This window comes from Tenrec ecaudatus, chromosome 2 (assembly GCF_050624435.1).
Source record: "Tenrec ecaudatus isolate mTenEca1 chromosome 2, mTenEca1.hap1, whole genome shotgun sequence".
NCBI lineage: Eukaryota > Metazoa > Chordata > Mammalia > Afrosoricida > Tenrecidae > Tenrec > Tenrec ecaudatus.
In genome coordinates, this window is record NC_134531.1 from 4,939,242 (window position 1) to 4,966,052 (window position 26,811).

The following is a 26,811-nucleotide window of genomic DNA, read 5'->3' on the forward strand; positions in this document are numbered from 1 at the left end:
CCTTCCTAATCAACACACCTTTCGCTCCAGCTGCTGCCGTCACTACCTCTGGTGGGCTGTGTTGGGGAGCCATGATGCACTTCATGGCTTTTGAAAGAAAATTAAGCAGTGAGATGTTGGTGCACTACTCAGGAGACACACATGAGGTGGGTTGCTGCTGCCTGCAGGTTAAAACCGACACTGTTATACCATAAAGGAATTAGATAGAAAGTATAATATGTCGATAAGCCAGCAGCAGGAATTTAGGATGGCTATCAAGTCACATGTCTTATAAGTTAGATAGGTACTAGATAGGTACACCTAGAAGTGCAATAACTTAGTATCAATGAGGCCTGAGGTCCATGAGTGGCACATAGGAAGTATTTGTGGTCCTTCTGGTCTATTCTCCAATTGGTATTTCCGAATTCTACTGTAACCTTATGGGACCATGGACATAGACACAATCAGACATTCCCAAAGTGTATGTTATGGGGCATTTGACTGCCTACGCATAGTTTTATGTCATCATCTGAAATCTGCCGTAGCCCAGGTTAGCTGAAATCTGGCATGGACTAGATGGACGCCTCCTTTGTATTTGAGATTGTGGGAACAGTCATATGGGGCAGCATCCTGGGCCACTTGGAAGTAGACTGACTGCCTCTCTCTCCTGAGGAGTCTATGGGCGGGTTCACAGTGCAGTATTTTGGGGAGGAACTCAGTGTAACTTGCCTTTTTGCCTTATCAGCATTCTCTCCTGTATAATTAGTCATCACCAAGTTGAAATTCCTTTAAGCATCACTCTATTTTTAGGGCCTTAGCTATTGTTGTTCCTCAGACCCATCACTCATCTGCTCAGTCGACTTACTAGGGGGATTTGACTGACTACATGTTGCTTTGATGTTGGTCACTAGGCCACTAGTATTTCAAATACGGTCAGGGTCACCTGTCATGTGTCTATAGATTTCAGAATACCTTCCGGTTGTTAGATGGTTACTATAACACAGAAACTGATGCTCTATTGCTGCAAAGAAAAATGACAGTAAAAAGCTTATGAATGGAGTAGAACCTTGTCTGGTGTGTCAGAAAGTGAACCCCTCAGGATGAAGGGCCCTTACCATGTGAAGTGGGAAGAGGTGCCTCCTCAAAGCCAGTCTACCCTAATAGCTTTGAAGCAGTGACATTGTGGAACCTTCCCTTGCTGCTGCTCCATGATTCAAAAAGCATGACAAAAACACCCATGAATAATCAGCAGATAGCATGTACCAGTATGAATCAATTGATAATTTCTCAAAACAGAAGTATAATGGGTGAAGATACACAGTCTGAGAATTACCTGGAATAAGTGGTGTTGGCCATTTTGATATCATATGGTTTAATATGCAGGGGATTATAAATTAGAGTCATGCCATCACATTCATTGTCCAAAAGAACATCTCAGCATCTCTCCTGAAGCACAACCACTGCCAACGACAAGATCATCTCCTCACCCTATGAAGAGAACCAGTTCATATGAATATTATTCAGATCGATGCACCAACAACCAATAGAGAAATGGAAGAAATTGTAATGTTTACCAGCCTCTGAAATCTGAAATTGACTAAGTATGCAGTGATAATTCATGGTGATTAAAACGTGAAAGTTATAAGCAATGAAGGCTCAGGCCTGATGGCAGCAATTTTGACAGAGATCATATAACACAGGTTTGCGAGACCAATTACTTTTTAATTACAGATATATTTTTTCAAAAACACAAACAGCAACTATGTACAGGAAGCTCATGCAGGCAAGTGAGTCTTTGGCAAGAGATGACAGAGACACCCAATATCATCAGAACAAATTCAGGAATCACCGTGGACATAGACAGTCAATTGTCCACTTGTAAATGCATCTCGAGGGTGAAACTGTTGGAAAGAAGTCCACGAGAGCCACAGTGACAGCTTCAGTATTGGCACTCGATTTCAGAGGCCACTTCAAGACTAGATGTGAGACATGGAACACTCATGGTAGAAGATGAGAAAAGTAGGGGGATGACACCAAGGACGTCATCATGCAGGAAGAACGCGAAAGAAAAGACAAGGTGGGCCACTGGAGGAATCTGAAATGTGCTCTTGAATGTGAAGTAGCTAAGGCTAATGGGAGAAATGGGGATGGGAAAGAACTGAACAGTTTCCAATGATGGCTCCAGAAGGCCGCACAAAACCCTATGAGGCCCTGGATCGCCGCTCTTATGATTCTTTTCATCCCCACCCTCCCCAGAGTAGGACTTTGCTTCCCTTTGAATCTGTGCCTCCTACGCTTCACTCTGTGACACTCTAGCCATGTTGCCATGAATACCTTTCTTCAAATTGTTTCTCTTACCAACAGATCTGCCCAATTCCAGGAAGAGGACATTCCAACCATTGTCAATGGAATGTGCACAGACTCGGTAGCTGTCAAGTCTGACTCAAGGCCCCGTGTGCAGCAGAGTAGGCCTGTGCTGTAGGGAGTTAGTTATCCATGCTGACTCTCCCCAAGCTGGTTCCAAAGTCCCTCTGGGTAGACTCAAACTTCCAACCTCTTGAACAACAGCAATGTGGATTAATCATTGGCTTGAGGAATGATAAGGTGAAGCGTTGAGGAATGAATGACTAGAAAGGTAATAATTAAACTAATTCACTTTCAACTTGAGAATGAAAAGAAAGCTTTAAAATTACACCAAATCCAAACAAACCCACTGCCTAAGAGTCAAATCCTCCTCATGGCAGCCCTATAGGAGAGGGTACAACTGCCTTCCAGAGCTTCCAAGACAGTTACACTTTGCCAGTCTGCCTCATCTTTCTTCCACACATCAATGGGTGGTTTTGAACAGCCGACTTTGCATTAGCAGCCCCAGTCATAAATGCTGCCTCATCAGGGTCCCTTAAAATGCCACCAAATAATAAAATGTTTCTTATATGGAAGGAGTTTAAAGGAAACTCTAAAATCTAAATTTATTTTTCACAGAGGTGTTTTAGGGTAATGTTTTCTGTCACGTAAAACTGGCTATTTCATTTGGAAGATAGGAGTAACTTGCAATGTTGATTTTTTTTTATTGTGAAAGAATTTCAAAGATGGTACCAGGGGTATCCTTTGTGGTTTGGACCCAGTTTCCTCTTTTGTTGAAATCTCACATACCCAAGGTTACTATGGTCAGCACGGATTAATTAGTATTGTTTAAAAGTGACTCTCTATGCTGCAGGGTTTACAGGAGCTTCTCTACGTTTTTCCTCAGCAATGTCTTTGGTCTACAACACTGCAGAACACCACGGTGCGTTGACTTCTGATGCCTCCTTCATCCCTTTCAACCTGTGAAATGGTCTTAGTATTTTCTGAACTTTCCTGGCCGTGACATTTTTATGAGTACCAGTTCAATATTCTGCATAATATGGATTTATCAGATGCTTTAAGTTTTATCGCCAGGCTCATAGATGCATTTATTTGATGTTTCCTCATAATCAGCTCAATGTCAAGGATTCTGGAAAAGTATAGCACACATGTAACCACCTGGCCTTATATCAACGCTGATAACTTGTTCACAATTAAGATTGCCTAGTTTCTTCATTGAAAGGCTACAGTTTGCCCCTTCCCACACCCTACCAGTTAGAAATAAGTCACTAAGCAGAGCCTACATTCAAAGTGAGGTAAATTAAGGCCCACTTTTTAGAATGTGAAACAGTAGAGAAATTGTGGACTTCTGATAAAAACCATTAGTTATTAACAAACTATTTATAAGAGATACATTGAGTCTACAGTATCATTTTCTCCTTAAAGTTGTACCAAATAGTTGTAAAGGCTCTTGATAGCAACCATTGTTCTCTCCCTGGCCAGTGGAAATAATTGTGATAAAACCAAAAGACACAGAAACAATTAGTCCCATGAACAAATAGCTCACCCAAACACTGATCTCCGCAATGCTGAGACTGGAAGAAGTAGATGGTGCCCAGCCACCACTAACACATTTTGTAGATAGGGTGACTAACACTGGATCCTGAATAGAAAAGGAAAAAAAAACAACATTGTGGAACAAAATCCAAACTCACAAAGGATACCAGGCTGACTGATCAGCTAGCAAATAGTGGAACCCCAAGGTCATAGTCCTTAGTCATCCATCAGGTCTGGAACCGAATCCACTTCCATGTACTCAGTTTTCAGCAAACAATAGACGGACCTCTAAGGGGAACAGTAACACTGGTGTAATTAATATTCACACCTTAGAATATCCATCCATTTCAGATCAAAAGAGTAGCGCTCACCCAAGCACTACATTAGAAGGCTGGAAGAAAAGTAGTGTCAGAGACAAAAAAACACAAGGTGGGAATGGGATAAGGGACGGTACCCTGAGGGGATCACCAGGGAAGGGATGAAACAAGATTGTTTGGATTGTTGAAGGTAAAACTGATGATCTGCTCTATAAATGTTCACCCATTAACTGCAGCATTCAGTAGAGAATGTTAAACTGTCACAATTGCTATTATGATTCTCATGATTTAATTTCGAATTCCCTCTTTCTTTCTATATTGACTCATTGGGAATTTCACCTCTAAGAAGAGAATTGTCCTTCCCATTTATTTATTCTTTCAGTTATTTTTATATGCTGGTATGGTATATATGCATGGATCATTAAGAAAACAAAACTATGGAGAACCTTGAGAAGAATGGAAATTCCAGAGCACTTCCTTGTGCTTTTGCAGGACTTGTACGTGAGTCAAGAGGCAGTTGTGCAAATGGAAAAGGGAAGGCTGCATGGCTTAACATCAGGTAAGGTGTGAAAGAAGGTTATATCCTGTTACCATATTATTCACCCTGTTTGCTGAGCAAATTATCAGAGGAGTTGGATTATATGGAAGATAACGTGGCGTCAGGACTGGAGGAAGTTTTATTAACACTCCGTCATATGCAGATGACATAGCCATGCCTGCTGAAAATGAGGAGGAGTTGAAGCACTTGCTGATGAAGATCACGGACTGACTGCAGCCTTCAGTGTGGATTGCAACTCAGTGTCAAGAAGACCAACGTCCTCACCACTGGAGCAAGAGGCAACATCATGATCAATGGAGAAAAGCTTGAAGTCGTCAAGGATTTCGTCTAGCATGGATCCACAGGCCGCGCTCATGGAAGCAGCAGTCAAGAGCTCAGAAGGAGAGCTACATTAAAGAAATCTGCTGCACAGACCCCCTCGGAGTAATGCAAAGCAAGAACGATGCTTTGAGTACTGACTTCAGCCGTGGTATTTTCCATTGCCTCATAAGCATGTGAAAGTTTGATGTTGAATAAAGAAGACTGAATAAGCATCAATGCATTTGAACTGTGGTGCTGGGGAAGAATGTTGAAAATACCATGGCCTCCTAAAAGGATAAACAGATCTGTCTTGGAAGTATGGCCAGATTGCTACTTAGAGGCAAAGATGGCAAGCTTCTTACATACTCTGGACACATTGTAAAGAGAGAGAAGTCCCTGAAGAAGGACATCATGTTTGGTAAGGTAGAGAGGCGGCGAAAAAGAGGAAGGCTCTGAACAAGATGGATTCATATGGCAACTGCAACAATGGGCTCAAAGCCTGGAAAATTGTGCGGGTGGTCTAGGCCTGGGAAACATTTCATTTTGTTGTACACAGACCAGGTCACTAGGAATTAGCGCCTACTTGATGTCACCTAACAACAATTAAAGCAACCTGTTCGTGCTTCAGTTGTGAGTCCAGATCAAGCAGAGGAAACAACCTTCCCATGGAGCCAAGCGCTTACTAGAATCCCGTCCACTGCCATTTGGGTGCCTTGTTTATGAGGTTCACAGCAATTAGAAGATCTTTGGATTCCTTAATTACCTTGATCAGTGCTACCCTTCATGTTTTTTGGAATAAACACTGCCCTCAGGAGCATTGACAGAGGCATTGGGGATGATTCATTGGCAACATTTTCACTCCCCTTGTGGGAGCCCCATTCCCATTCCCATCCAATGGGCCCTATGTGCATCCCCGACCCTTTTCCAGCCGAGCCCTGCACGCTGCTTGCACGTTGGGTGGGTGTCAGAGGAGTCCCAGACTAAGTCAGGATAGGAAGAGAGGTCTACCAGCTCTTGACAAATCAATTAATAAAAACCTGTAGATCACAACAGTGAAACCTGCCATCTGTTGTGGGGTTGCCACTGGACAGGTCAACATTTATTCTGTGTGGCATGGGGCTGTCAGGAGGGGACACTGCACAGCTGCGATAAGCCAACAAGTAACGCTTGCTATCACCCATTTGCCGATGGCATTCCGCCACGCCAATGAGACGTTTTCCCTTTGTCCTTCCTTCCTGACCCTGTCTTTAGTAAAAGTGAAGCATGCATATCATCTTACGCAGATGAACACAGTTTGAGGAGAAGTCGACATGATGAGGCCTTCAGTTCCGAGTTGTTTATGAAATGCGTTAATATCCTTTAAAGTATGTTGTGTGATACTGCCCAAGGAATATCTGTGTATAGCATGTTTTGTGTCTCGCACTTCTGAGGGGAAAGAAACTGTGCTTTCTGATACTAGTGGAGGACATGGTGACGTGAGCCCATCAAACACCATGCCTCCGTTTGGACTTCCTCACTTACAGCTCCTGCTGTGAGGTGCCACCGGCGGGTTCTGCATTACAGTGACACCATGAACAAGAGGAGAAAGACTGCCAGTCCTGCTGTTGCCTCACATTATTCTTATGTTTGAGCGCATTGCTGCAGCTGCTGGGTCAGTCCATCTTGTTATTGTCCTCTTTTCTACCACCTCATCGCATTAGGAAGCATGTCCTTTTGCAGGGCCTGCTGGTCTCTCCTGACATGTCCAAAATGCATGAGAGACACTCTGGTCATCCTTGACTTGGCTGTACTTCTTCCAAGACAGAATTGTTTGGCAGTCCATGGCCTTTCAATATTCGTCTCCAGCGCCACAATTCAAACCGCATGGTTCTTCTTCAGTCTTCCATATTCAATGTCCAACTTTCAGACAGATGCATATGAGGTGATTGAAAATATCATAGTTTGTGGAAGGCACACCTCAGTCCTCAAAGCAAACTCTTTGCTTTTCAAAACTTTAAAGAGGACTTGGGTGACAGATTTACTGAATATACTGGGTCCTCTGATCTCTTGACTGCTGCTTCCCATGAACTGTTGGCAGTGGACCCAAGCAAGATGAAACTCACTAGCTGCATAAAATCCAGATACTCTCCCTTTGATCCCAGCCTCCGGAAACTCCACGTGCTTACGTGTCGGACTATGTTCTCAAGCATCATCAGTGTTTCATGTTTCAGAAGTAGCTTGCTAGGCATTTCCTGAAATGTGCCTGTCAGGTAGACCAGAACCTCCAACTCCCCTGTTAGCTGCTGAACACTTTCATCATGTTTACCATCTTGGGTCTCTAATAAGGATCCCTGGTGTCTCAGTGGCTAATGCATTTGGCTATTAGTTTATGCAAAAAATTACAGCCTTGGAAACTTACAGGGCAGTTCTACTCATTCTATAGAATTTCTATAAACAACAAAATGAAATAAAATAAAAGCTCACTGCTATGGAGTCAAATTTGACTCATGGTGACTCTGTAGGATATAGTAGAACTGCCCCTTTGGGTTTCTGAGACTGTAACTTTTTACAGGAATAAAAAGCCTCATTTTTCTCTCAGAGTGCCTGATGGGTTTGAACTTCTTACCTTCCATGTAACCCACTAAAAATACCTGGGGTCAGGGTTCCGATGAGTTGAACTCAACTCAAGAGCAGTGCATTTGGTTTTGTTGGTTTAGCATTCTGCAGACACATTTATCAAACCTAACCCAACCCAATGTCCTAGAGTATATTTCAACCCAGACCCACTGTATTTAGGGTTCTGAGACTGTCCACACAGCCTCCCCTTGGTCCTGAAGAGCAGCTGGTGGGTTTGAACAGCCAGCATTGTAATTAGTAGCCCAATTAACTCAACTCAATCAGAAACAAGAAAGAAAGATTTGGTTTAGAAAAGTATTTCAAATGTGTCGGTAGCCGAGATGCATTGGTACGCACAGCATTGTGGAGATACATGGGAGCAGGAAAGGCTCACACCCAGGGGGAAGCCCGCCACAGTGGTGGTGTGGTTTTGGGGTCACCACAAAGCCGCTCAGGATTCCTGGCTCCTCATCCTGAAAAAGAAGTGACGAGGCTCTATGAGAGTCCTCCAGGAACCCGTGAAATTCAAATGCCTAGGATTCCCGTGATTCTGGAAAGAAGGTGGGGAATACAGGTGTCAACTCTCACAAGGCCCTTGGTTGAGACTCCTGAAGCCCGGCCTCAATTAAGAAGCCAGTGTGGCGACTGATTCAGATTTTCTCCTCGGCCGCTAGAGGTAGATGCAGGAGCGGTGTCCCAGGATCTCCTCTGTCACACTGACTTCTACTTTAAAGGTTCTCGGAGCCCAGGTGAAGGTCCTTCCTGCCAGGGGCCCCTGTAGTGGCAGGAAATCCTTGTCAAGTGCCATACTTCCCTATTTTACCTCTCAGGGCCAGGGCCCCACCCATCTGCTGGTCTCCTATGTACGCATCAGTCTTGTCCAGTTGGCTCGCGTGTGCCTGACATGTAGCCCTTTGCTCTGCCTTTCTTTTACAGAACATCGAGTTGTGTTGTGTCCTCCAATCCTTCAAAATACTGTGCTTCTTTTGTGCATGCTGTAGCCCCCGATGAGGCAAGGGAGATGAGAGAGCTGGAAGGCTTGTCAGAGGGTCTGCTGAAACCGCTACGACACGGAGGGATGCTAGGACCTGCCCGCAGTTCAGTCTGCAAACACCTCGTTCAGTTTCTGAGGGAGAAGAAGAGGTGGATAGAGTGTTGCCTCTTCCTCCGGCCCATCCATCATGCTAGCCTTGAAGAGACAAAGAAAAGATTAAGTGGCAAGGAAAGCAAAGTAAAAATGAAAAGGCAGAACTAAATGGTTCTAAACATCTTCACTTCTGTAGACCAGACCTGAACCTGGCTGTACCTCTAGCAGATGACTGATCTATACCTGCTGCACTGGAGCTGAGGTCACCGAAACTGTATGGATTCCCAGCCTCCATCGTGGCTGGAAGCTTTTTGAATGCTGAATACACTTTAAAGATCTATTCGAAGATATCCCCCCCCCCCCCAGTCCTGGCTTCCTTAGTGAGGGACTTATTTGCATCAGCTTGTCAAGAGTTATGACATTTAATGCTATTAATGTCACATCCATTATTCCACCGAATATCAACTGCCTTCACCTACAAAATGTGAAGGCTTCTGACGACAGGACCATAACTAGAGAGCCCAGGAAAATGAATAAGAAACACAGGTCGCCGTGCTGTGGGAAGGCCACCTTGCTGGCTCATGGTGTCATTCACTGCCATGGGTTTGTGGCTGTAGTCTCCTGAAGTCAGAAATAACACACACGCACATACACACACACACAGTTCCTTTTACTCTAGAAATCCAGGAATATTCAACAAACACAGTCAATTCTTTTACAGCAAACTGCGTCGGTCTTGGCAAATGACGGCATCTTTCGGTGAATTTCTAACCACACAGGGAGACCCAATTATCGAACTACAACAAGGAGCTTGCGGACCGGAGAATTTCTAGAGAATTTAATGAAATGATAATTTTGGAATTGCTAAATACTAAAATGATTTTCACATGGATTGATCACCAAAATTTTTAATATCATACAACAATATTGATAATATAATCAAATCATCAGTTTGAAACCCCTAGCAGCTCCCTGGGAGATAGATGAGACTCTCTGCTTCCATAAAGAGTTGGAGTCTCAGAAACTTACATGGGTAGTTCTACCCTGTCCTGTAGGGTCACGCAGAGTCACAGTTGATTGGATGGCAGCAATTTTTAAAAATTAGGTATTTGCATTTTCAGATATTCTGGGTACCTTTTAATAAATTTATATTGCATATGAGTTTTCTTGACTTCTTATAGAAGCCCCTCCAGATACTCTGTGTGGCACGTAGTCTTTATTTGAACCAATTTTTAATTGTAAATTAGGTGGGAGTTTATGATTTGGTTTGGTTTTTTTCAGAGTTCGGTTTGTTTTATTGAACGTGTTATACAAAAAAGGGTTTTGTCAAAAAGACCCAAGCCCATGTCATCATCAGATTCTTCAAACTCTTCTTTCTTGGTTTCCACTTTCTTCTCCTCTACTGCGGTAGCAGCAGTGGAGGGTGCAGGTCCTCCAGCTAGTGCGGCACCAGCAGTTGGGGCATGGGCACCAGCTACTACATTACAGATGAGGCTCCAGATGTTGACCTTGGCCAGGGACTTGGGGAACAGGCTCGGTCACAAGGGCTCCACGTTGATTTCAGATATCTTGTCCTCCCTTATGGTCACCTCGTGGTCCTGCAGGATGAGGGCTGAATAGATGCAGGCAAGGTCGGAGAGCCTGAGGTCAAGGTGCAGGAGTGTTGGGCTGGCGGCTGCCAGGCACGGTGGTCGCCAGATGAAGTGAGGGGCTCACCCCAATGAGGCCTTAGCTTCCTCAGAAGAAGCAAGCACCTTAGCGGCAGCAGAGGGAAGAGAGTTGGGAGTGTATGTTTAGTAACATCACTTTTGTATTGAACATGTTCAACTCCTTGATTTCTCTTCTCCTTCTTGTGGCCCACCATCCTACCCTTGTCTTTCCCCTCTGACTTGGTCTAACACCTGTCAACCCTCTCCCTGCACCTGTCCTCCCCAGCTTCCTTCTCTTGGGCAAACTCCAAAGTCTATCCCTGCTGGGATGAAAGTCTTTATCTTGGTTTGTCCATCCCCCTCCCACCCTCACCTTATAACTGTGATTTTGCATAGGATTTGCATAGGATTTGTGATTGGCTAATTTCACTCAGCATCATGTTCTCCAGTTCCTTTCTTCTAGTGATGGGCATTTGGGCTGTTTCCAATGTTTTGCTCCTGTGACCTGTGCTGACTGAACATGGTACATACCTGAAATGGGACACAAGACTTTTGTTGGACTCTCCCCTTATTTCTATGCATTAATGAAACAGTGTTTGTTCAACAGCTTGAATTTCACTATAGTGGTCACTCTTTGCTGATGCTTAGGGATTCCCCAAAACTCACCCTGTGAGACATTTGACTGAATGCTGATGCCCTACGACAGGTGTCACTGATCAAGAGCATCTTGATTTTTTCTTGTGCACATTATGAACTGACCTTTGTCTAAGGAATCCTGGTTCCGGTAGTTGTCAATAACATTTAAGGTCATGTTTTAAATCACTTACTGGAAACAATGAGTATACATTTGGCCTATTAAGTTAGGAATATTAGGTGCCATCAAGTTTGCTTCGAGTAGGTATAACTTCTTGAAAAATGAAACTATGAATCTTCTAAACAGTATATAAAAGTGTATCTTGGCATCAAAAAGTGCAGAAGGAGAAAAAATAAAGAAGCTATTAAATAGTAAACAAGATAAAACATTGGAGTCTTTGAAAGAGTTTTAAAATGTTTAAACTTAAAAAGCAACTAATAGTAACTCTCAGACGGATTTTTTAAAAAGAAAAATCACACTCCTTTTCTAAGAGAAAAAAATTTAAATAAAAGTAAAGGGAAATATTGAGTATAAAGTTATGACAAGAGTTTTTAAAAATAAAACTCACTGACTCAGAGAAACCCTATAGGACAGCGTAGAACTGCCCCTATGCGTTTCTGAGACTATAACTGATTACAGGAGTCAAAAGTCCCATCTATCATTAAAGGATCAGCTGGAGGCTTTGAACTTCTGACCTAGTAGATGTGAAACTCCTACTGCACCGGGGCTCCCGTGAGATGATATGGATTTCATAAATGAGAATACAAAGTAAATCAGGGCCACAAGGTTGGCAGAAAATTTAGTATCAAGCCCTGTCGTCATTAAGGCAAGATAAATCAGAGGCTAAAGCTGTATTCTGTCAAGCATAATAGATCAGACAGCAGGGGCGTCCTCAACACAGGTGAGAAAGAAACCTAATACGAGGGCAGATGAAATAACTCTTTCTTCTTGAAGCTACCCTTGTAGCTTGAATATACCTTGGATCTTTTTGTTGAGAAACACCCACTAGAGACTGAAGCAGGACTGAGGATTAAAGAGTGGCAATATCTCAGCCGGGGCTTCCTCAATCAGAGGTGGGACAGTGTCAGGGCCTCTGGTGATGTCAATGGTTAAGATGCTCGGCAGCTAGGATGCTAAGCAAAATATTGAGGGCCAATGGCCTGGTGATCTGCTTCTGAGAAACGAGCTATTGGAGCCCCCAGAGGCCCCCAGGGAGTCAGCTTCTGATGCACACGGTGTCACCACACATTGGGAAGGACCTGATGACAGCAGGCAGGGGTGTGGCATTTTTAGTAAGAAGTGAGCATTTCAAGTGACAGGCTTCCCAACCAATGGGACACAACAAAGGCAAAAAGATCATGTGGCTGAGAGGTTGAGGACCAAGAGACACATCTGTTAGCATGGCTGAGACAAGGTATTGTGTGCAAAAGAGGGTATCCTTACAAGGTTTCACTATTGTCATTCCTAATAACCCCCCTTATGGTAAACATTGCTGGGAATTCTGTTCGGCCATTTCCATGAATGACGGAACCCAGCTGAGGAGTAGAGTGCTGGCTGACGTGGCTTGGTGTCAAAATAGTATAGGGGGAACTGTATTTACTTTCATGGTGGCAGAATAATTTGGAAAAGGAGATCAATAATGGCTGTACAACATGAAGAATATACTCAATGACAGTGAATGATACCTGTAGAAGTAGCTGAATTGGAGAATATTTTGTTGTGTCTATTTTTTGCCATGTTATTTGTAAATTGCATGAATAACAATGAGGTATTCAAGAAAAGTTCTAGAATTGATCATTGTGAGAATTGCACCAGTCTTCTTGAAATGACTGAATTGTTCAATTGTATGACATGTGGATGAAATGGCAATAAAACTTTTTTAAAAGAATATAAATACGGTGGAGGAGAGAGAGCACACGAAATCCTAACTACTAGATGAATAGGAAAAGTCAGCACACTGTGAAGAAGCCAGATGAGAAAGAACAGCATATGGAGTTGTAAGTGCTTGTCTTAAAACAGTCATCTGAGTGAAGGGCTGTCAAGTCCAGCCAGAAGAAGCAGACCAGCCCGTGTGATCGAAGGGTTATTGATAATAAAACCTGAGACCAGAGGAAGGAATGATATTAGAGCTTAAATCCCATTTGCAAAAGTTATGGATGATAGTGAAAACCCCAATCTATTTTCAGGGCCTCTGGTAATTCCTCTCTGAACACTGGAAAGTAATGGAAAGTGGACTAGTGCAGATGTTGTTAGGTGAAAGTTGAACACCTCATCATTTTTCTACCTTGGACCTATTTTAAATGCTTTCCAGTTTTTATTGTTGTCTGTATTTTGTTTTAGTGAATGAATGGATATGCTGCGCTATCCAATCAGTGTCATTACTTGCAAATGTTTTAGGATGGAAAGTTATTTTAAGTAAGTTCCTCCCTCTGGGTTTGTAACTTTTTATTTTTGTTGGTTTGAGATGAACTTGTTTGTCACTGAAGACTCCTAGTCCATTTCAATTTTATTTCATCTCCTTAAATCACACTCTGGGTTTGTAATTGCTTTCAAATGAACACAAGTAAAATAAAATATTGGAGGCATCTCTTCTCCTTAAACTGATAACTGTAAGGTCTGTACTTCAATCCCGCTGGCTGCAGCTGGTGAGACAGAAGATGCCGTCTACTGCTGTGACATTCACAGACTCAGAAACCCTAAGGAGAAAGGGTTGCTAAGAGTCAGAACGGACTCAGCAACAGTGGACGTCCTAACGGGAAGGACCCTCAGGACTTTTTAGAACATTAGGAGAGTTGAGATGAATTTCCACCTCAAAGAAACACCAAACTCAATGCTTTTGCATTGATTCCAACTTGTGGCGACACTATAGGACAAGGTAGAACTTTCCAAAACTGTTACTCTTTATTGGAGTAGAAAACCCCATATGTTTTTCTCAAAGAGCAGCTGGTGGTTTTGAACTATGGACCTTGCAGTTAGCAACCACTACACCACCAAACGTCCTTGTGTTCGTTTGCTCATATCAACTACATTGCACACGCAGACACACATTCAGTTCTAGATGGACCTACTCTTCCTTCCTTAAATGAGGGGGCCTCAAAACATTTGTTGGAAAAACTATGTGATCTTTGCATTTCATCCCCCCACAGACAGCCCTCTGGTATGTTTGCACTTCCCCAAGTTCTCAGTAGAGTGCCAACTTACTGTAAAAAAGAAAAGCTATTTTCCTCAACTAAACTGTACATGCTCCAGAAAGCACAGGGTTACAGAGCTTTTTCCGATGACACTATGTCTAGCCCGCAGGAGATTCCACGAGCTTTTCAGAAGAGGTCAAAAGAGTTGGGGTTCTCCAGAGGAGAGGGAAGGATGAGTTAGCACCTGGTTTGCTAATTGCTTAGTAGGAGAAAGGATTGAAACCGGTCAAATCCTAATGAGTGCTTACAACTTCCCCGCTGCACAGGCCTCCTTTCAGGGACCCTTGTTGTTGGTACCTGAGAAAACAACCTCCAAAGAAGCCAAAGCCCATAATTACCAGTCTTTAGTGCAAACCTTTTTGGAGGAATTCTCTGTTAAATCCACTCTTTAGAGACATAGCAAAGGGACTCGTAATTAGATGAGCTGTTCTTGAAGGCATGAACCAACACAGAAAATGCTAGATAATTAGCAGATAATTTTCTAGGTATTCTTGGCACTGAGCACTAAAAGCAAAATTAAGTCAGGCAAATTGCTCTGAGACTTGCTCATGACCAGCTTACCTTCAGTGTGAATTGAGAAGAGAGAAAAAGAGGATCTGTTTCTCTTTGTCCATTGCCCACTTAAGAGTCTGATCAGATAAGAGAGAAGAACAGGGGTTTCGGTCACTGAAAGGAAGTCTTGTCGTGTGAGCTGTTTCCTGGCCACCATTCTCAACTTTGACCATCAAACATGATTTACACTTGAATTATTGGAGACCTTCAGTAAGCTTTGCTGACAGTTGTGTGTTTTTGCCATTTCTGGCACATGTGTATGGTCAGCGGGTATATTTATGGTCCTTGTACTAGAAACACATCTATAGGGGGTGGTACTCATTCTCTGAAGTGTTTTGAGATTCTCTGTCTCTGTCTCTCTCTCTCTTTCTTCTTTTTTATAAATCATTTTATTGGGGGTTCATAAAATTCTTATCACAATCCATACATATATGCATTGTGTCAAGAATATATGTACATTTGTTGCCATCATCATTCTCAAAACATTTGCCTTCTACTTGAGCCCTTAATATCTGCTGCTCATTTTCCTCCTCCCTCCTCACTCCTCCTACCTCATGAACCCTTCATCATTAATAAATTATTATTATGCCATATGTTACACTGTCAGGTGTCTCCCCCAATCTTCTTCTCTGCTGTCCATCCCTCAGGGAGGAGGCTATACCTAGATTCTTGTAATTGGTTCCCCCTTTCTACCCCACATTTTCTCCACCCTCCAGGCATCGCCACTTTCACCACTGGTCCTGAAGGAGTCATCTGTCCTGGATTCCCTGTGTTTCCAGTTGCTATCTGTACCTATGTACATCTTCTGGTCTAGCCAGATTTTTAAGGTAAAATCAGGATAATGAAAGTGGGGGGGGGCATTTAAGAACTAGAGAAAAGTTATATGTTTCATCGTTGCTACTCTGCACCCTGACTGGCTCATCTCCTCCGCACAACCCTGCAGTAAGGAGTGTCCAGTTGGCTACCAATGGGCTTTGAGTCTCCACTCTGCACTCACCCACACTTTCAATGATATGATTTTTTGTTCCTTGATGCTTGATACCTGATCCCTTTGACAGCTCGTGGGCACACAGGCTGGTGTGCTTCCTCCATGTGGGCTTTGTTACTTCTGAACTAGATGGCCACTTGTTTCTCTTCAAGCCTTTAAGACCCCAGATGCTATATCTTTTGATAGCCTTCACCACATGTGCTTATGCACACGTTGTCTTCCTTGATTGTATCAGGAATGTGGGCACCCATCGATATGATTTTTCGTTCTTTGATGTCTGATACCTGGTCCCTTCTGCACCTTGTGGTCAGACAGGCTGGTGTGCTTTTTCCATGGGGGCTTTGATGCTTCTTAGCTAGATGGCTGCTTGTTTATCTTCAAGCCTTCAACACCCCAGACACTATATCTTTTGATAGCTGGGTACCGTCAACTTTCTTCACCACATTTGCTTATACACACATTTGTCTTCAAAAATCGTGTTGGAAATGTGTGCATCCTCAAATGCCAATTTAATAGAACAACATGTTCTTGCATTGAGTAAGTGCTTGAGTGGAGGCCCACTGTCCATCTGCTGCCTTTGTACTAAACCTATAAATATATGCAGATAGATCTGTTCCCCTACACTCATATAAATATATTTACACATGTACATTACAGTCTTTAGACCTCTACAAATACCCTTTGTCACCTAGTTCTTTCCTCTATCTCCTTTTACTTTCCTCTTGTCCCACTATCATGCTCAGCCTTCATTTGAATTTCAATAATTTCTCTTGGTTACCTTGCCCTTGCTGAATCCCTACCTGGCCACTCACACCCTCCTTGCTACTGATTTTGGATCACTTATTGCTCCCCTGTCCCTGGGTTGGTCAGCACCAACTCCTTGCCCCCTCCTCCCACTCTCCCATGTACCCCTGTAACCATTGGTCCCGTTGTTTTCTCCTCCAGACTATTCATCCAGTCTATCTTATCTAGAAAGATGTGTAGAGATAATAATATGCACCAAAAATCAAGTCATAGCAAGATAGACGATGAGTGAGAACACAGCAATGACATCAAAAGAGGAAAACAATTACCCATAAAAGAATAAATTAATTAAAGAAAAAAATTTTAAAGAAAGAAAAACCTGTAAATAGATCAAGGTCTGATCTTTGATCTCTAGGCGTGTCCTTCAGTCATGTCCAATGAGGTACCATGCGTTGGCCCCAGAGTCTGTCCTTTGTACTGCCTCGGGTGCTCCCTGCTCTGCTCCCATGGTTGCTCTGCCACACGCTTTTAGTGGTTTGCCTCAGTGTCACAGGGTCAGTCTGGGCCAGTTACAACCCTGAGTCTCCAGTATTGTCCCCCTTAGGGTCCTGGGCCATCAAGGGATGGTGTGTCTCATAGTGGGATCAGCCATATTGTCCACTCTGTCCATTGGCTGTTCAGAGCAGGGATATCGTCCTCCAGGCCTGATGTGCCAGGTTGTGCTCCATTCTCTCTTCCTCCCTCTTCATTTGCTCCCATTTGCTCTGATTAAACATACCCTTTTCCCCTAGCTGAAGCTTCAGTGCTGTCCACTCAAGTAAATTCTTCTGGGGAGAGGGGTAGTTGTCCACGTAGCTGGTATGGGAGCCAAGCCCTCAGGCCCCTCCACTGACTCCCCACTCCTTGCCGGCACACTGCATTCATCTGGCACTGGCTTTATATCTGGTCCCTCTTTCCCTGTGGAGACACAAACAATACCCTCCCCTTGGGTGGGTCAGTGCCCTATTCCCCCACCACACATCTTTTTTTTTTCTTTCCTCTTTCTACCATATATACCCCTGGATTTGGTCTGGCCCCTGCTGTACTACCTGGACCTTACCCCTGGAGTGTTTGTATACAGTTGCTTTTTCCCTGTGCCCCTTACCTTTCTGTTCTCTCATATATATATATATATATATATATATATATATATATATATATATATATATTACGTGCTGAAAAAAAGGTAGAGCAAGCCCTCCCACTTTGTCCTTCTTCTTGAGGAGTTCTCTACTAATTCTGGGCTTCTTCCCTCTCCATATGAAGTTGGTAATCTGTTTTTCCAATTATTTGAAGAAGGATGATGGTATTTGTATCAGGATAGCATTGAACCTATATAGTGCCTTGGGCAGAACTGATAATCTTTACTATATTCAGTCTGCCAATCCATGAGCATGGGATATCCTTCCATTTGTTGAGGTCACTCTTGATTTATTAAAGTAGTATTTTATAATTTTCCTCATACAAATCTTTCATTTTTTTTGTCAGGTATATTCCTAGGTATTTCCATTTCTGCTTGGCAATTGTAAAGGGTACTACCTCTTTAATCAACTCTTCTGTAGACTTTTCTGATGTATAGAGCACTCCAATAGACTTCTATTGGTTGATTTTATATCCTGCCACTCTGCCATATTCCTCTGTGACTTCCAACACTCCACTTGTGGAGTTTAAGGGATCTTTAACATATAGATTCATATCGTCTGTGAATAATGATAATTTCACCTCTTCCCTCCCCAGCTGAATACCTTTAATATCTTTCCTTTGTCTTAAGTTGTTAGCTAGGACCTCCAGTACTATGTTAAATAGGAGTGGGGACAAGGGACATCCTTGTATGGTCCCCTTTTTCAGAGGAATTATTTTCGTCTTTTCTCTGTTAACTACCACATTAATGTTGTTTTTTTTCATATATGGCTTGTATAATATTGAGGAATTTTTTGCTATTCCTATCTTCTTACATGTCTTAAACAGGAATGTATGTTGGATGTTGTCGAATTTTTTTTCCGCATCTATTTAGATTATCATGTGGTTCTTATCATTTTTCCTGCCAATGCGGTGACTAATACTGATGGTCTTTCATATGTCGAACCATCCCTGCATCCCTGGTATGAATTGCACTTGGTCGTGATTAATTATTTTTTAATATGCTTTTGTATTCTATTGGCCAGTATTTTGTTAAGGATTTTTGCAACCATGTTCATTAGGGATATTGGTCTATAATTCTCGATTCTTATGGCATCTTTGCCTGGTTTAGGTATCAAAGTTATACTAGCTTCATAGAAAGAGTTTGGGAGTTTTCCATCTTTTTCTATGTTCTGGAAGATTTTATATAAGATAGGTGTCAGTTCTTCCCTGAATGCTTGGTAGAATTCTCCTGTGAAGCCATCTGGCCCAGGGGATTTTTGTTGGTAATCCCTTGATTACCTTGTCTATTTCTTCCTCTGCTATGGGTCTGTTGAGGTTGTTGACATCCATCTGGGATAGTCTAGGGAGGGATTGTGTTTCCAAATATTTGTCCATATCTTCCAAATTGTTGAATTTGTTAGAATATAGACCTTCACAGTACTGTGTAATTATCCTTTTGATTTCATTTGGGTCCATTATAATGTACCCTGTTTTATATCTCATCCTTGCAAATGTCGTTTGTTCCTTCCTTTCTTTGGTTAAGTTTGCCTATGAAGTCTGTTAATTCTTTCAAAGAACCAACTTTTAGCAGCATTAATTTTTTCCATAGTTTTCTTGTTTTCCTTCTCCTGTACCTCGGCTCTGATTTTTATTATATCTATCCTCTTGATATTAGTAGGGTTCTTCTATTGACTCTGCTCTAATTGGTGTAAGTTTTGTGTTAGCATATCATCTACAAGTCTCTCTTCTTTTTTTAATGTGTGTGTTTATTGCTAGTAGCCTTCCTCTGATAAATGCCTTTGCTGGATCCCACAGGTTTTGGTATGTCGTATTTTCATTCTCATTGGTTTCTAGAAACTTCCTGATTACATCTCTGATCTGGGTCAATACCCACTCCTTTTGCAATAGGAAATTGCTCATCCTTCGATTGTTTGCCCTTGTTTTCTTTGCTGTCCTACTGTTAATTTCCAGCGTTGTGTCACAATGATCGGAGAGAGATGTCTGTATCATCTCTACGTGCTTGAATTTACTCAAGTTTGACTTGTGTAGCAGCATGTGGTCTATTTTCGATTATATGCCATGGAGCTTGAAAAGATTGTGAATTTTTTGCATGTGGGTGGAAAGCTCTGAAAATATTTATCAAGTCAACTTGTCCAATTGTGCTATTTAGATCTGTAGCCTCCTGGTCGATTTTCTTTCCCAATGGTCTGTCTTTATCAGAGAGTGGTGTATTAAAGTCACCAATTATAATTGTTGAGCCTGTGATCTCTTTTTTCATCTTTGGAGTGTTTGATTTATGAAGTCTTTCATTAGGTGCATATATGTTTATTATGCTCACTTGTTCTTGGTCTATTGTTCCCTTGAGCATAATATAGTGCCCCCCCCCCCTTGTCTCTTGTTATGGCCTGTGTCTTTAGTTCAATTTGGTCAGATATTAGGATCACTGTCTCTGCTTTTTTTGCATTACCATTTGCTTCGTATATTTTTCTCCAGCCTTTATTTTCAACCTGTTTTTGCCTGTAAGCTTGAGATGAGTCTCCTGGAGGCAGCAGATCGATGGGTGTTGTTTCCTGTGCCAGTCTGTTAGCCTCTGCCTTTTAATTCCTGAGTTCAGGTCATTGATATTCAGTGATATTTATATTTATCTGTGGACTCTGTGATGTCTTATTGTACCTTTTGTGATGGATATTTTCCTATCTACCTATCTTATCCGCTTGTTTTGTGTGAGTGGCTTATGTTGCCTTCTTTCCACTATTGAGCTCATGCAATCCTGGGGGCTGTTTTCTCTTTGTTGCCCTATGGGTGGAGTTGTTCTATGTGATAGTCTCTTATTTGCCCTCGGTGAGTGTTGATCTTCTGCCCATACTGGATCGGCAAGGATCTTTTGTAAGGCTGGGCTTCTTTTTATGTATTCTTTGAGTTTGTCCCTGTCTGGGAAGACTCTTACTTCTCCATATATCTTAATAGATAATTTGGCTGGGTAAAGTACTCTTGGGTTTGTGTTGTTTTCTTTCAATTTTTGGAATATGTTACTCCATTCTCTCCTCTTCTTCATCGTTTCTGATAGATCTGAACATACTCTTATTGGGGTACCTTTATACGTCACTGTTTGTTTTTCCCTAGCTGCTTTTATGATCTTCTTTTCCTCATAGTTGAATAGTTTGACAATTATGTGTCTTGGTGACTTCTTGGGATTCAATCTGGCTGGTGTTCTTTCAGCCTTCTGTATGGTTGCTTGACTTTCAACTATTAAGCTGGGGAAGTTTTCCTCTAAGAATGAATGTGCTATTTTCTCTGTTGACTTCTTTGTTGCGTCTTGTTCTGGTAGTCTAATTATTCTAACATTGTTTCTTTTCATAGCGTCTGACATGGCTCTCCAGTTTTCTTCAGCTTTTTTTACTGTTTTATTTGACTGTTTTTCCCATTTGCTGAGGTCTGCTTGGTTGTCATCTAGGTCACTGGTGCGATTCTCTGCCTCCTCAAGTCTATTCACAAGGTCTGTCGCTTTTTCACTGGATTGTTATTTCGTCCCTTACCTCTTGTATTTCCCTTTGGTGTGTTGCCTTTATCTCTTCTATCATTTCATCTTTTTTCTGCATTGCTTCCCTCATATCCTTTATGACTTTAAGCAACATTTGAAAATTTCTTTTTGTGGCAGATCAATATCTGCTTCTTCTATGCACTTAGGTTCATGACTTCTTCCGGCATTGTTTTCTTTTTTCCCCCTGCTTTTTCGTTGAAGCTGTTATAACTAGTTGATGTTTACGTGCTGTTTTATAGGATCCTGGAGTCATCTTCCTGAGTCGGAGATCCCTGGGCTCTCTCTAGGGGGATTTGTATGACTACTTCTATGAACTACCTGCCGGTAGCTGTTCTGAGGGGTCAGGCTATCACTCTGTCTTCTTGTGGTTTCACTCTTATCTTAGCCGCCAGAGTGTGTTGAATATTGCTCTCCTGTGACATTGGTCGGGTTGTTGTGGGCCCACGATAGCATCACTTCCCTGGCCTATCTCTAAGTAGGCTTCACAGTTCTTGGAGCACCTCGCTTGGCCTGTGGTGTTTTCCTCTGAAACTGTAGTGCTGAGGAGAGTGTGCGGGTATACCCTCCTTAGTGTAGATCTCTGTGGCTAGCATGGGATTTACCATAGACAGAGAGATCACCTTGGAGGTTTGGTGGATGTTCCCCCAGTAGCATGGAGCCCCACAAGTGGTGGTGAGGCGTTTCCCCCAGTCACTTGTAGGGCCTCAGGATTTGGGCTGGGGATACCCCCACTCTTTGTAGGGGAGAATCCCCTGCAGCTTGGTGTGTGGGAGAGGACCAGCGTGAATTCCCCAGCTTCTTTCCAAGCCAATAAATGCGGGTGGGAGCTCCCTGCAGTTTGGCTTTCAGAGTTTCCCTAGGCAGAGGGGAGTGGCTTTGAGGCCTCTAGTGTTTTGTGACAGGAGAGTGAAAGGAGAGGAAAAGAGAGAAAGAGGAAGACACAGACCAGGGCAATAATGCCAAGCAAACTGACACCCACTCACCCACGCACAACTAAAATGCACAGAGTAAACAAAGGTGAGAACAGTAAAAAAAAAAAGGAAAGAAAGAAAAGAAAACAACTAAAAATGAGAACTACATTTGTTGAGGTTGTGGTAGGAAATAGAAAGAGCTTGAAGGAGAGAAGAGTTTGAAGGAGAGGAGGAAAGAAGAAAACATGAAAGAAGAGCACAATGAACAAAAAAAAGAGGAGAAAAGGAAGGAGAAGAAGAGAGAATTTTTAAAATAGTTAAGGAAATAGCTGACCCTTTGCTGTGCTGTGTGTAGCACTGACTTGCCCTGTGTGCAGCACTGTCTCAGGGGTCAGGCTGCCCACTGGGAGGACAGGGTTGCCCTAGGCTGAGGGTAGGGGCCTGGGAACCAGCAGTGGTATGTGAAAGGAATGAGAGGGAGCAGAGAGAATCAGACGAGCAAAGAGAGAGGCAAAGAGAGCAAAGACAGAAAGAGGAGAGAAAGAAAAAGAGAATAAAGAGAAAGAAGGAAATAAACCCAACTGAGTTCACTCAGGTTGGCTGTGATGGTAAAGAGGGAGGAGAGAGAGAAGGAGGAAATAAAGAATACAGAGATAGCTGATCCCTGATTGCTCGGATGTGGGGCCAGAGGGGTTTAGACCCTGCCCCCAAATGGCAGGTTGGTGTTGCCTTTTAATGCAGGGACCCAGTGGTGCTGGGCAGAATTGCCCTAGTTGATGAGATTGCCTTAGAGGTCTGACGGAGGTTCCTCAGCAGCGCAGCGCATTTTAGATGTTTGTCCCAGGTGCCTTGCATGGTGTACACCACTCCCACAGAGGGCAGGCTGGAGTTCCTCCGCTATTTGGGTTATTTGCCCCAAGCAGAGGGCAGTGACCTGGAAGCCAGTAGTGGCATATGATAGGACAGAGTGGGAGAGAAGAGGAGAAAGAGGGAAAAAAGAAAAGAAAAAAGAGGGATAAAGAAGAAAGAGAGAAAATAAAACCTCAACACAAGCCTGAGCTTGTTGAGACTGAGTGTGTTGGGAAAGTTGGAAGGGCTAGTGAATATAGAGAGAAGAAATAGAGTAGTAGGTAAGGAGATAACTGAGACCTGATCACCTGTCTGTGAGGATGGAGGAGTTCCAACTCTTCCTCAAGGTAGCGGGGTGGTGTACCCATTTGATGTAGGGTTCCACAGATGCTGTGTGGGATTACTTCAAAAGCAAGATCATGCCCATGGCCAGGGGTCACTGATATACCTGGAGTTCACTGGTATACCTGCCTTGTGCTGTATTTAGAACTGTAACAGGGGCTGGGAGGAGGGCACTGGGGTGTTCCCTCAGCCCCGTCTAGGGGCCCAGAACATGTAGGGCCTCCCCAGCTATGTGTAGAATCACTGAGAGGGAAGCTGGGCTTGTTGTCCTATCTAGTCTGCTGGTGCTTACTAGATCAGAAGATTTTAATTTTTATATCCTCCTGGCCAGCTAGAATAAAATCAAATTAAATTGTCTCTCACAGTCACTGGGCTGCAGCTCCTTGCTGTTTAGAGCTGACACTTGCTATAGCCGGTCTTTGTTATGCCAAAAGCCACCAGGACTGAGTTCTGGCATTCCTTAGCTAGGTTACTTCTTATGCTGATTTATGTTAAGGGCCTCAGCCTATGTGCTCCTTGGAGGCCAGCAACCAGACTTGGGTTTGAGTTTTAAACCAAGACTATATATTTCACCTTTTTTTTTTTATTATGCTTGTGATGTGGTCTGATTTGGGGGGCTGTCAGGCTGACCTGAAGGGGAGATCTAGCTTATGAGGGGGCTTGTTTCCTTCTTGGCCAATTGGAACTAAATTCGCTCCCTGGACTCCCGACTTTCTGCCTATTTTCTCCCATACCTTGATTCTACCAGAGGAAAAAAAATCTGCTTTTTCTTCTACTCTAAATTATAGCTACCTGCCACCAACACTTCCCAGACTGTGAGCTCAAGGCAGCAAAATCCGGAGAGCTTCAGAGTGGGGATCCCCTCGTGTCTGGGATTCTGTCCCCTCTCAGGCGTCTGCCTGCAGAAATCACTGCTCCAGGCAAGGGCACAACCGGCACCTGCGGGCTCGCCAAAGCTAGAGCACTTTAAAGCGTTCTTGGTTTGCTTTGTGAGTGGAAATCTCATGCAAAAAGGGGTTCAGGAGAAACCCTGGTACCCTAGTTCTAATTTCAGGACTCCACCTCCCTGTTTCCTTCCCCTTACCTCCCAATTTTCTAGTCTGGCAGCATGAGCTCCGGACGGATGAGTCCTATCTGGTGGACATTTTCTTCCCCCTCCCCTATCTCTCCTTTTTAAGGAACCTCACTTACTGCTATCGCTTCGATTTATTAGGCAGATAGGCAGGGATGGGATGTCCATTGACGCATGCCCAGGAGAGCCAGTATAGGACAAACACCTGGATTTTCCTGCCAGTGGGCACGAATGGGCATTAACCTGGATCAGCTCACCTGGGCCAGGTGATTGCAATTCAGCCAATGGGATCTACCTGGGCTTGTTCACCATGCCTCCCCCCCTCCCCCCCCCCCCCGGAATCTTTGAAAAGTCAGGAGCCAGGGGGAGAGAGGGAGAGATACGAAAGGAACTGGGGAGAGAACTTGAGAAAGAACTTGAGACAGGGTCTTTTTCGAAGGAAAACTTGGGAGAGAGATCTTTGCGTGACCCCGAGCAGTCTCTGCCAGGCCGTATGGTCAAAAGGAATCCTATGGGTGCCGCGTAAAACCTGAAGCTTCTTTTAACTCTCATTAAACTCACTTGGATCACGAGCCCAGCTTCACTGTGAATTCTTTCTCCTGCGGAACCAAGGACCGAGGTTTCAATCTAGCCCGGAGAGAGAGACCTTACAGATTCTGAGTCCTATTGACCCCATAGGACATTGCAGCTCTGCCCCTGTGAACTGCCGAGGCTGTCAATGGCTGCAGAAGTGGCCCTCCCCCTCACGTGTCCCTGCAGAGCAGCTGGTGTGCTCTAACTGCTAATATCTTAGTTAACAGCTTCACGCTTAACCCGATTGGCCACCAGGGTTCCGTCAAAGGAACCACAGTGTTTCCCAAATACATCATACATGTGACGACTTGGTAACACATATGTGATTCATTTTTTTAATGTGTTAGAAGTCAGCCAATGTCAGAAAAATGGCAATGCTCCTGAGAGAGGAGGGTCTGAGGGAAATAACTCTAGCTCTTCACTGTTGACATTTTTTTAGAATAATAATTTTATTTGTTTTGTTAATAATAAACTGCAAACAGCAAGATTCTTCCAAATGGAATCCCTTCTTTTTCACTCTCCAACTCTTCCTTGTGGATGTGATTGCTGTAAAACATGCATTTATCTCACTGGGACTTTGAGAAGATAGCTTACTCGCAGGCTTATTGTGTGTTTCCTGCATAACCAAGGACATGTCATTTCTTAACCTGACTCCTCTGTGTTCACTTCAACCCAAAGGGAACACAGCACCATTTGTATCTACCCAGGCATTACTGGAAAGTTTCAATGTAAAATGAATGGGGTGTTATGATAATTGGGAGGGGAGGAAGCGTTCAAGAACTAGAGGAAGGTTTTGAGTTTCATTGTTGCTACACTGAACCCTGAGTGACTCATCTCCTCCCCACTACCCCTCTGCAAGGGATGTCCGGCTGTCTACAGATGGGCATTGGGTCCCCATCATGCACTCCTCCTCATTCACGGTGATGTGATTTCCCACCCCCACCCCCCTGTCTTTGTTGTTTGAGACCTGGTCTCCTCTGCCTTTCACGATCACCCATGTTGGTGTGCTGCTTCCGTGTGGGCTTTGTTGCTTCTGGGCTAGATGGCTGCTTGTTTGCTTTCAAGCCTTTAAGTCCCCAGACGCTATATCTCTCAGTAGCTGAGCACCATCAGCCTTCTTCACCGCACTTGCTTATGCACACCTTCGTCTTCAGCGTTTATGTGATGAAGGTGATCACACAATCATTGTTTTTGTTCCTTCGTGTCTGCTACCTGGTCCATTCAACACCTTGCATTCGCTTAGGCCGTGTGCTTCTTCTCTGTGGGCTTTGTTGCTTCTGAGCTAGATGACTGCTTGTTTGCCTTTAAGCCTTTAAGACCCAGACGCTATGTCTTTTGGCTAGCCGGGCACCATCAGCTTTCTTCACCACGTTTGCTTACACACACGTCTGTCTTCATGATCTTAATTCTACCTTGCGGACCTGGTTATACCTGAGGATGCACAGCAGTGCAGTAGGGATCTGGAAACACAGGGAATCTAGGACGGATGAACCCCTCAACACCAGCGGTGGGAGTGGTGACACCGGGAGGGAAGCAGTTGTAGAAAGGGAGAACCAATCTTGGAGATCTATGTGTAACCTCCTCTCTAGGAGATGGGCGATGGGAAGGTGGGTGAGGGGAGATGCCGGGCAGTGTAAGATAAGATAAAATAATTATTTATAAACTATTAAGGGAGCAGGGGGAAGGGGGGAGCGGGGAGGGGGGGAGGGGGAAAAAAGGAAACTGAGCTGATACCAGGAACCCAAGTGGAAGGCAAATTTTGAGAATGATGAGTGCAACAAATGTATAAGAGTGCTTTGCTCAATTGATGTATGTATGGATTGTGATAAGAATTGTATGAGCCCCAATAAAAAGATTTATTAATTTA

General features: G+C 43.4%; 1 pseudogene; it reads right to left on the bottom strand.

Annotated features, from left to right (window-relative positions):
* Positions 1 to 10,014: 10,014 nt before the first annotated feature.
* LOC142439412 (large ribosomal subunit protein P1 pseudogene) lies at positions 10,015 to 11,197 on the bottom strand (annotated as a pseudogene).
* Between the last annotated feature and the right edge of the window lie 15,614 nt (positions 11,198 to 26,811).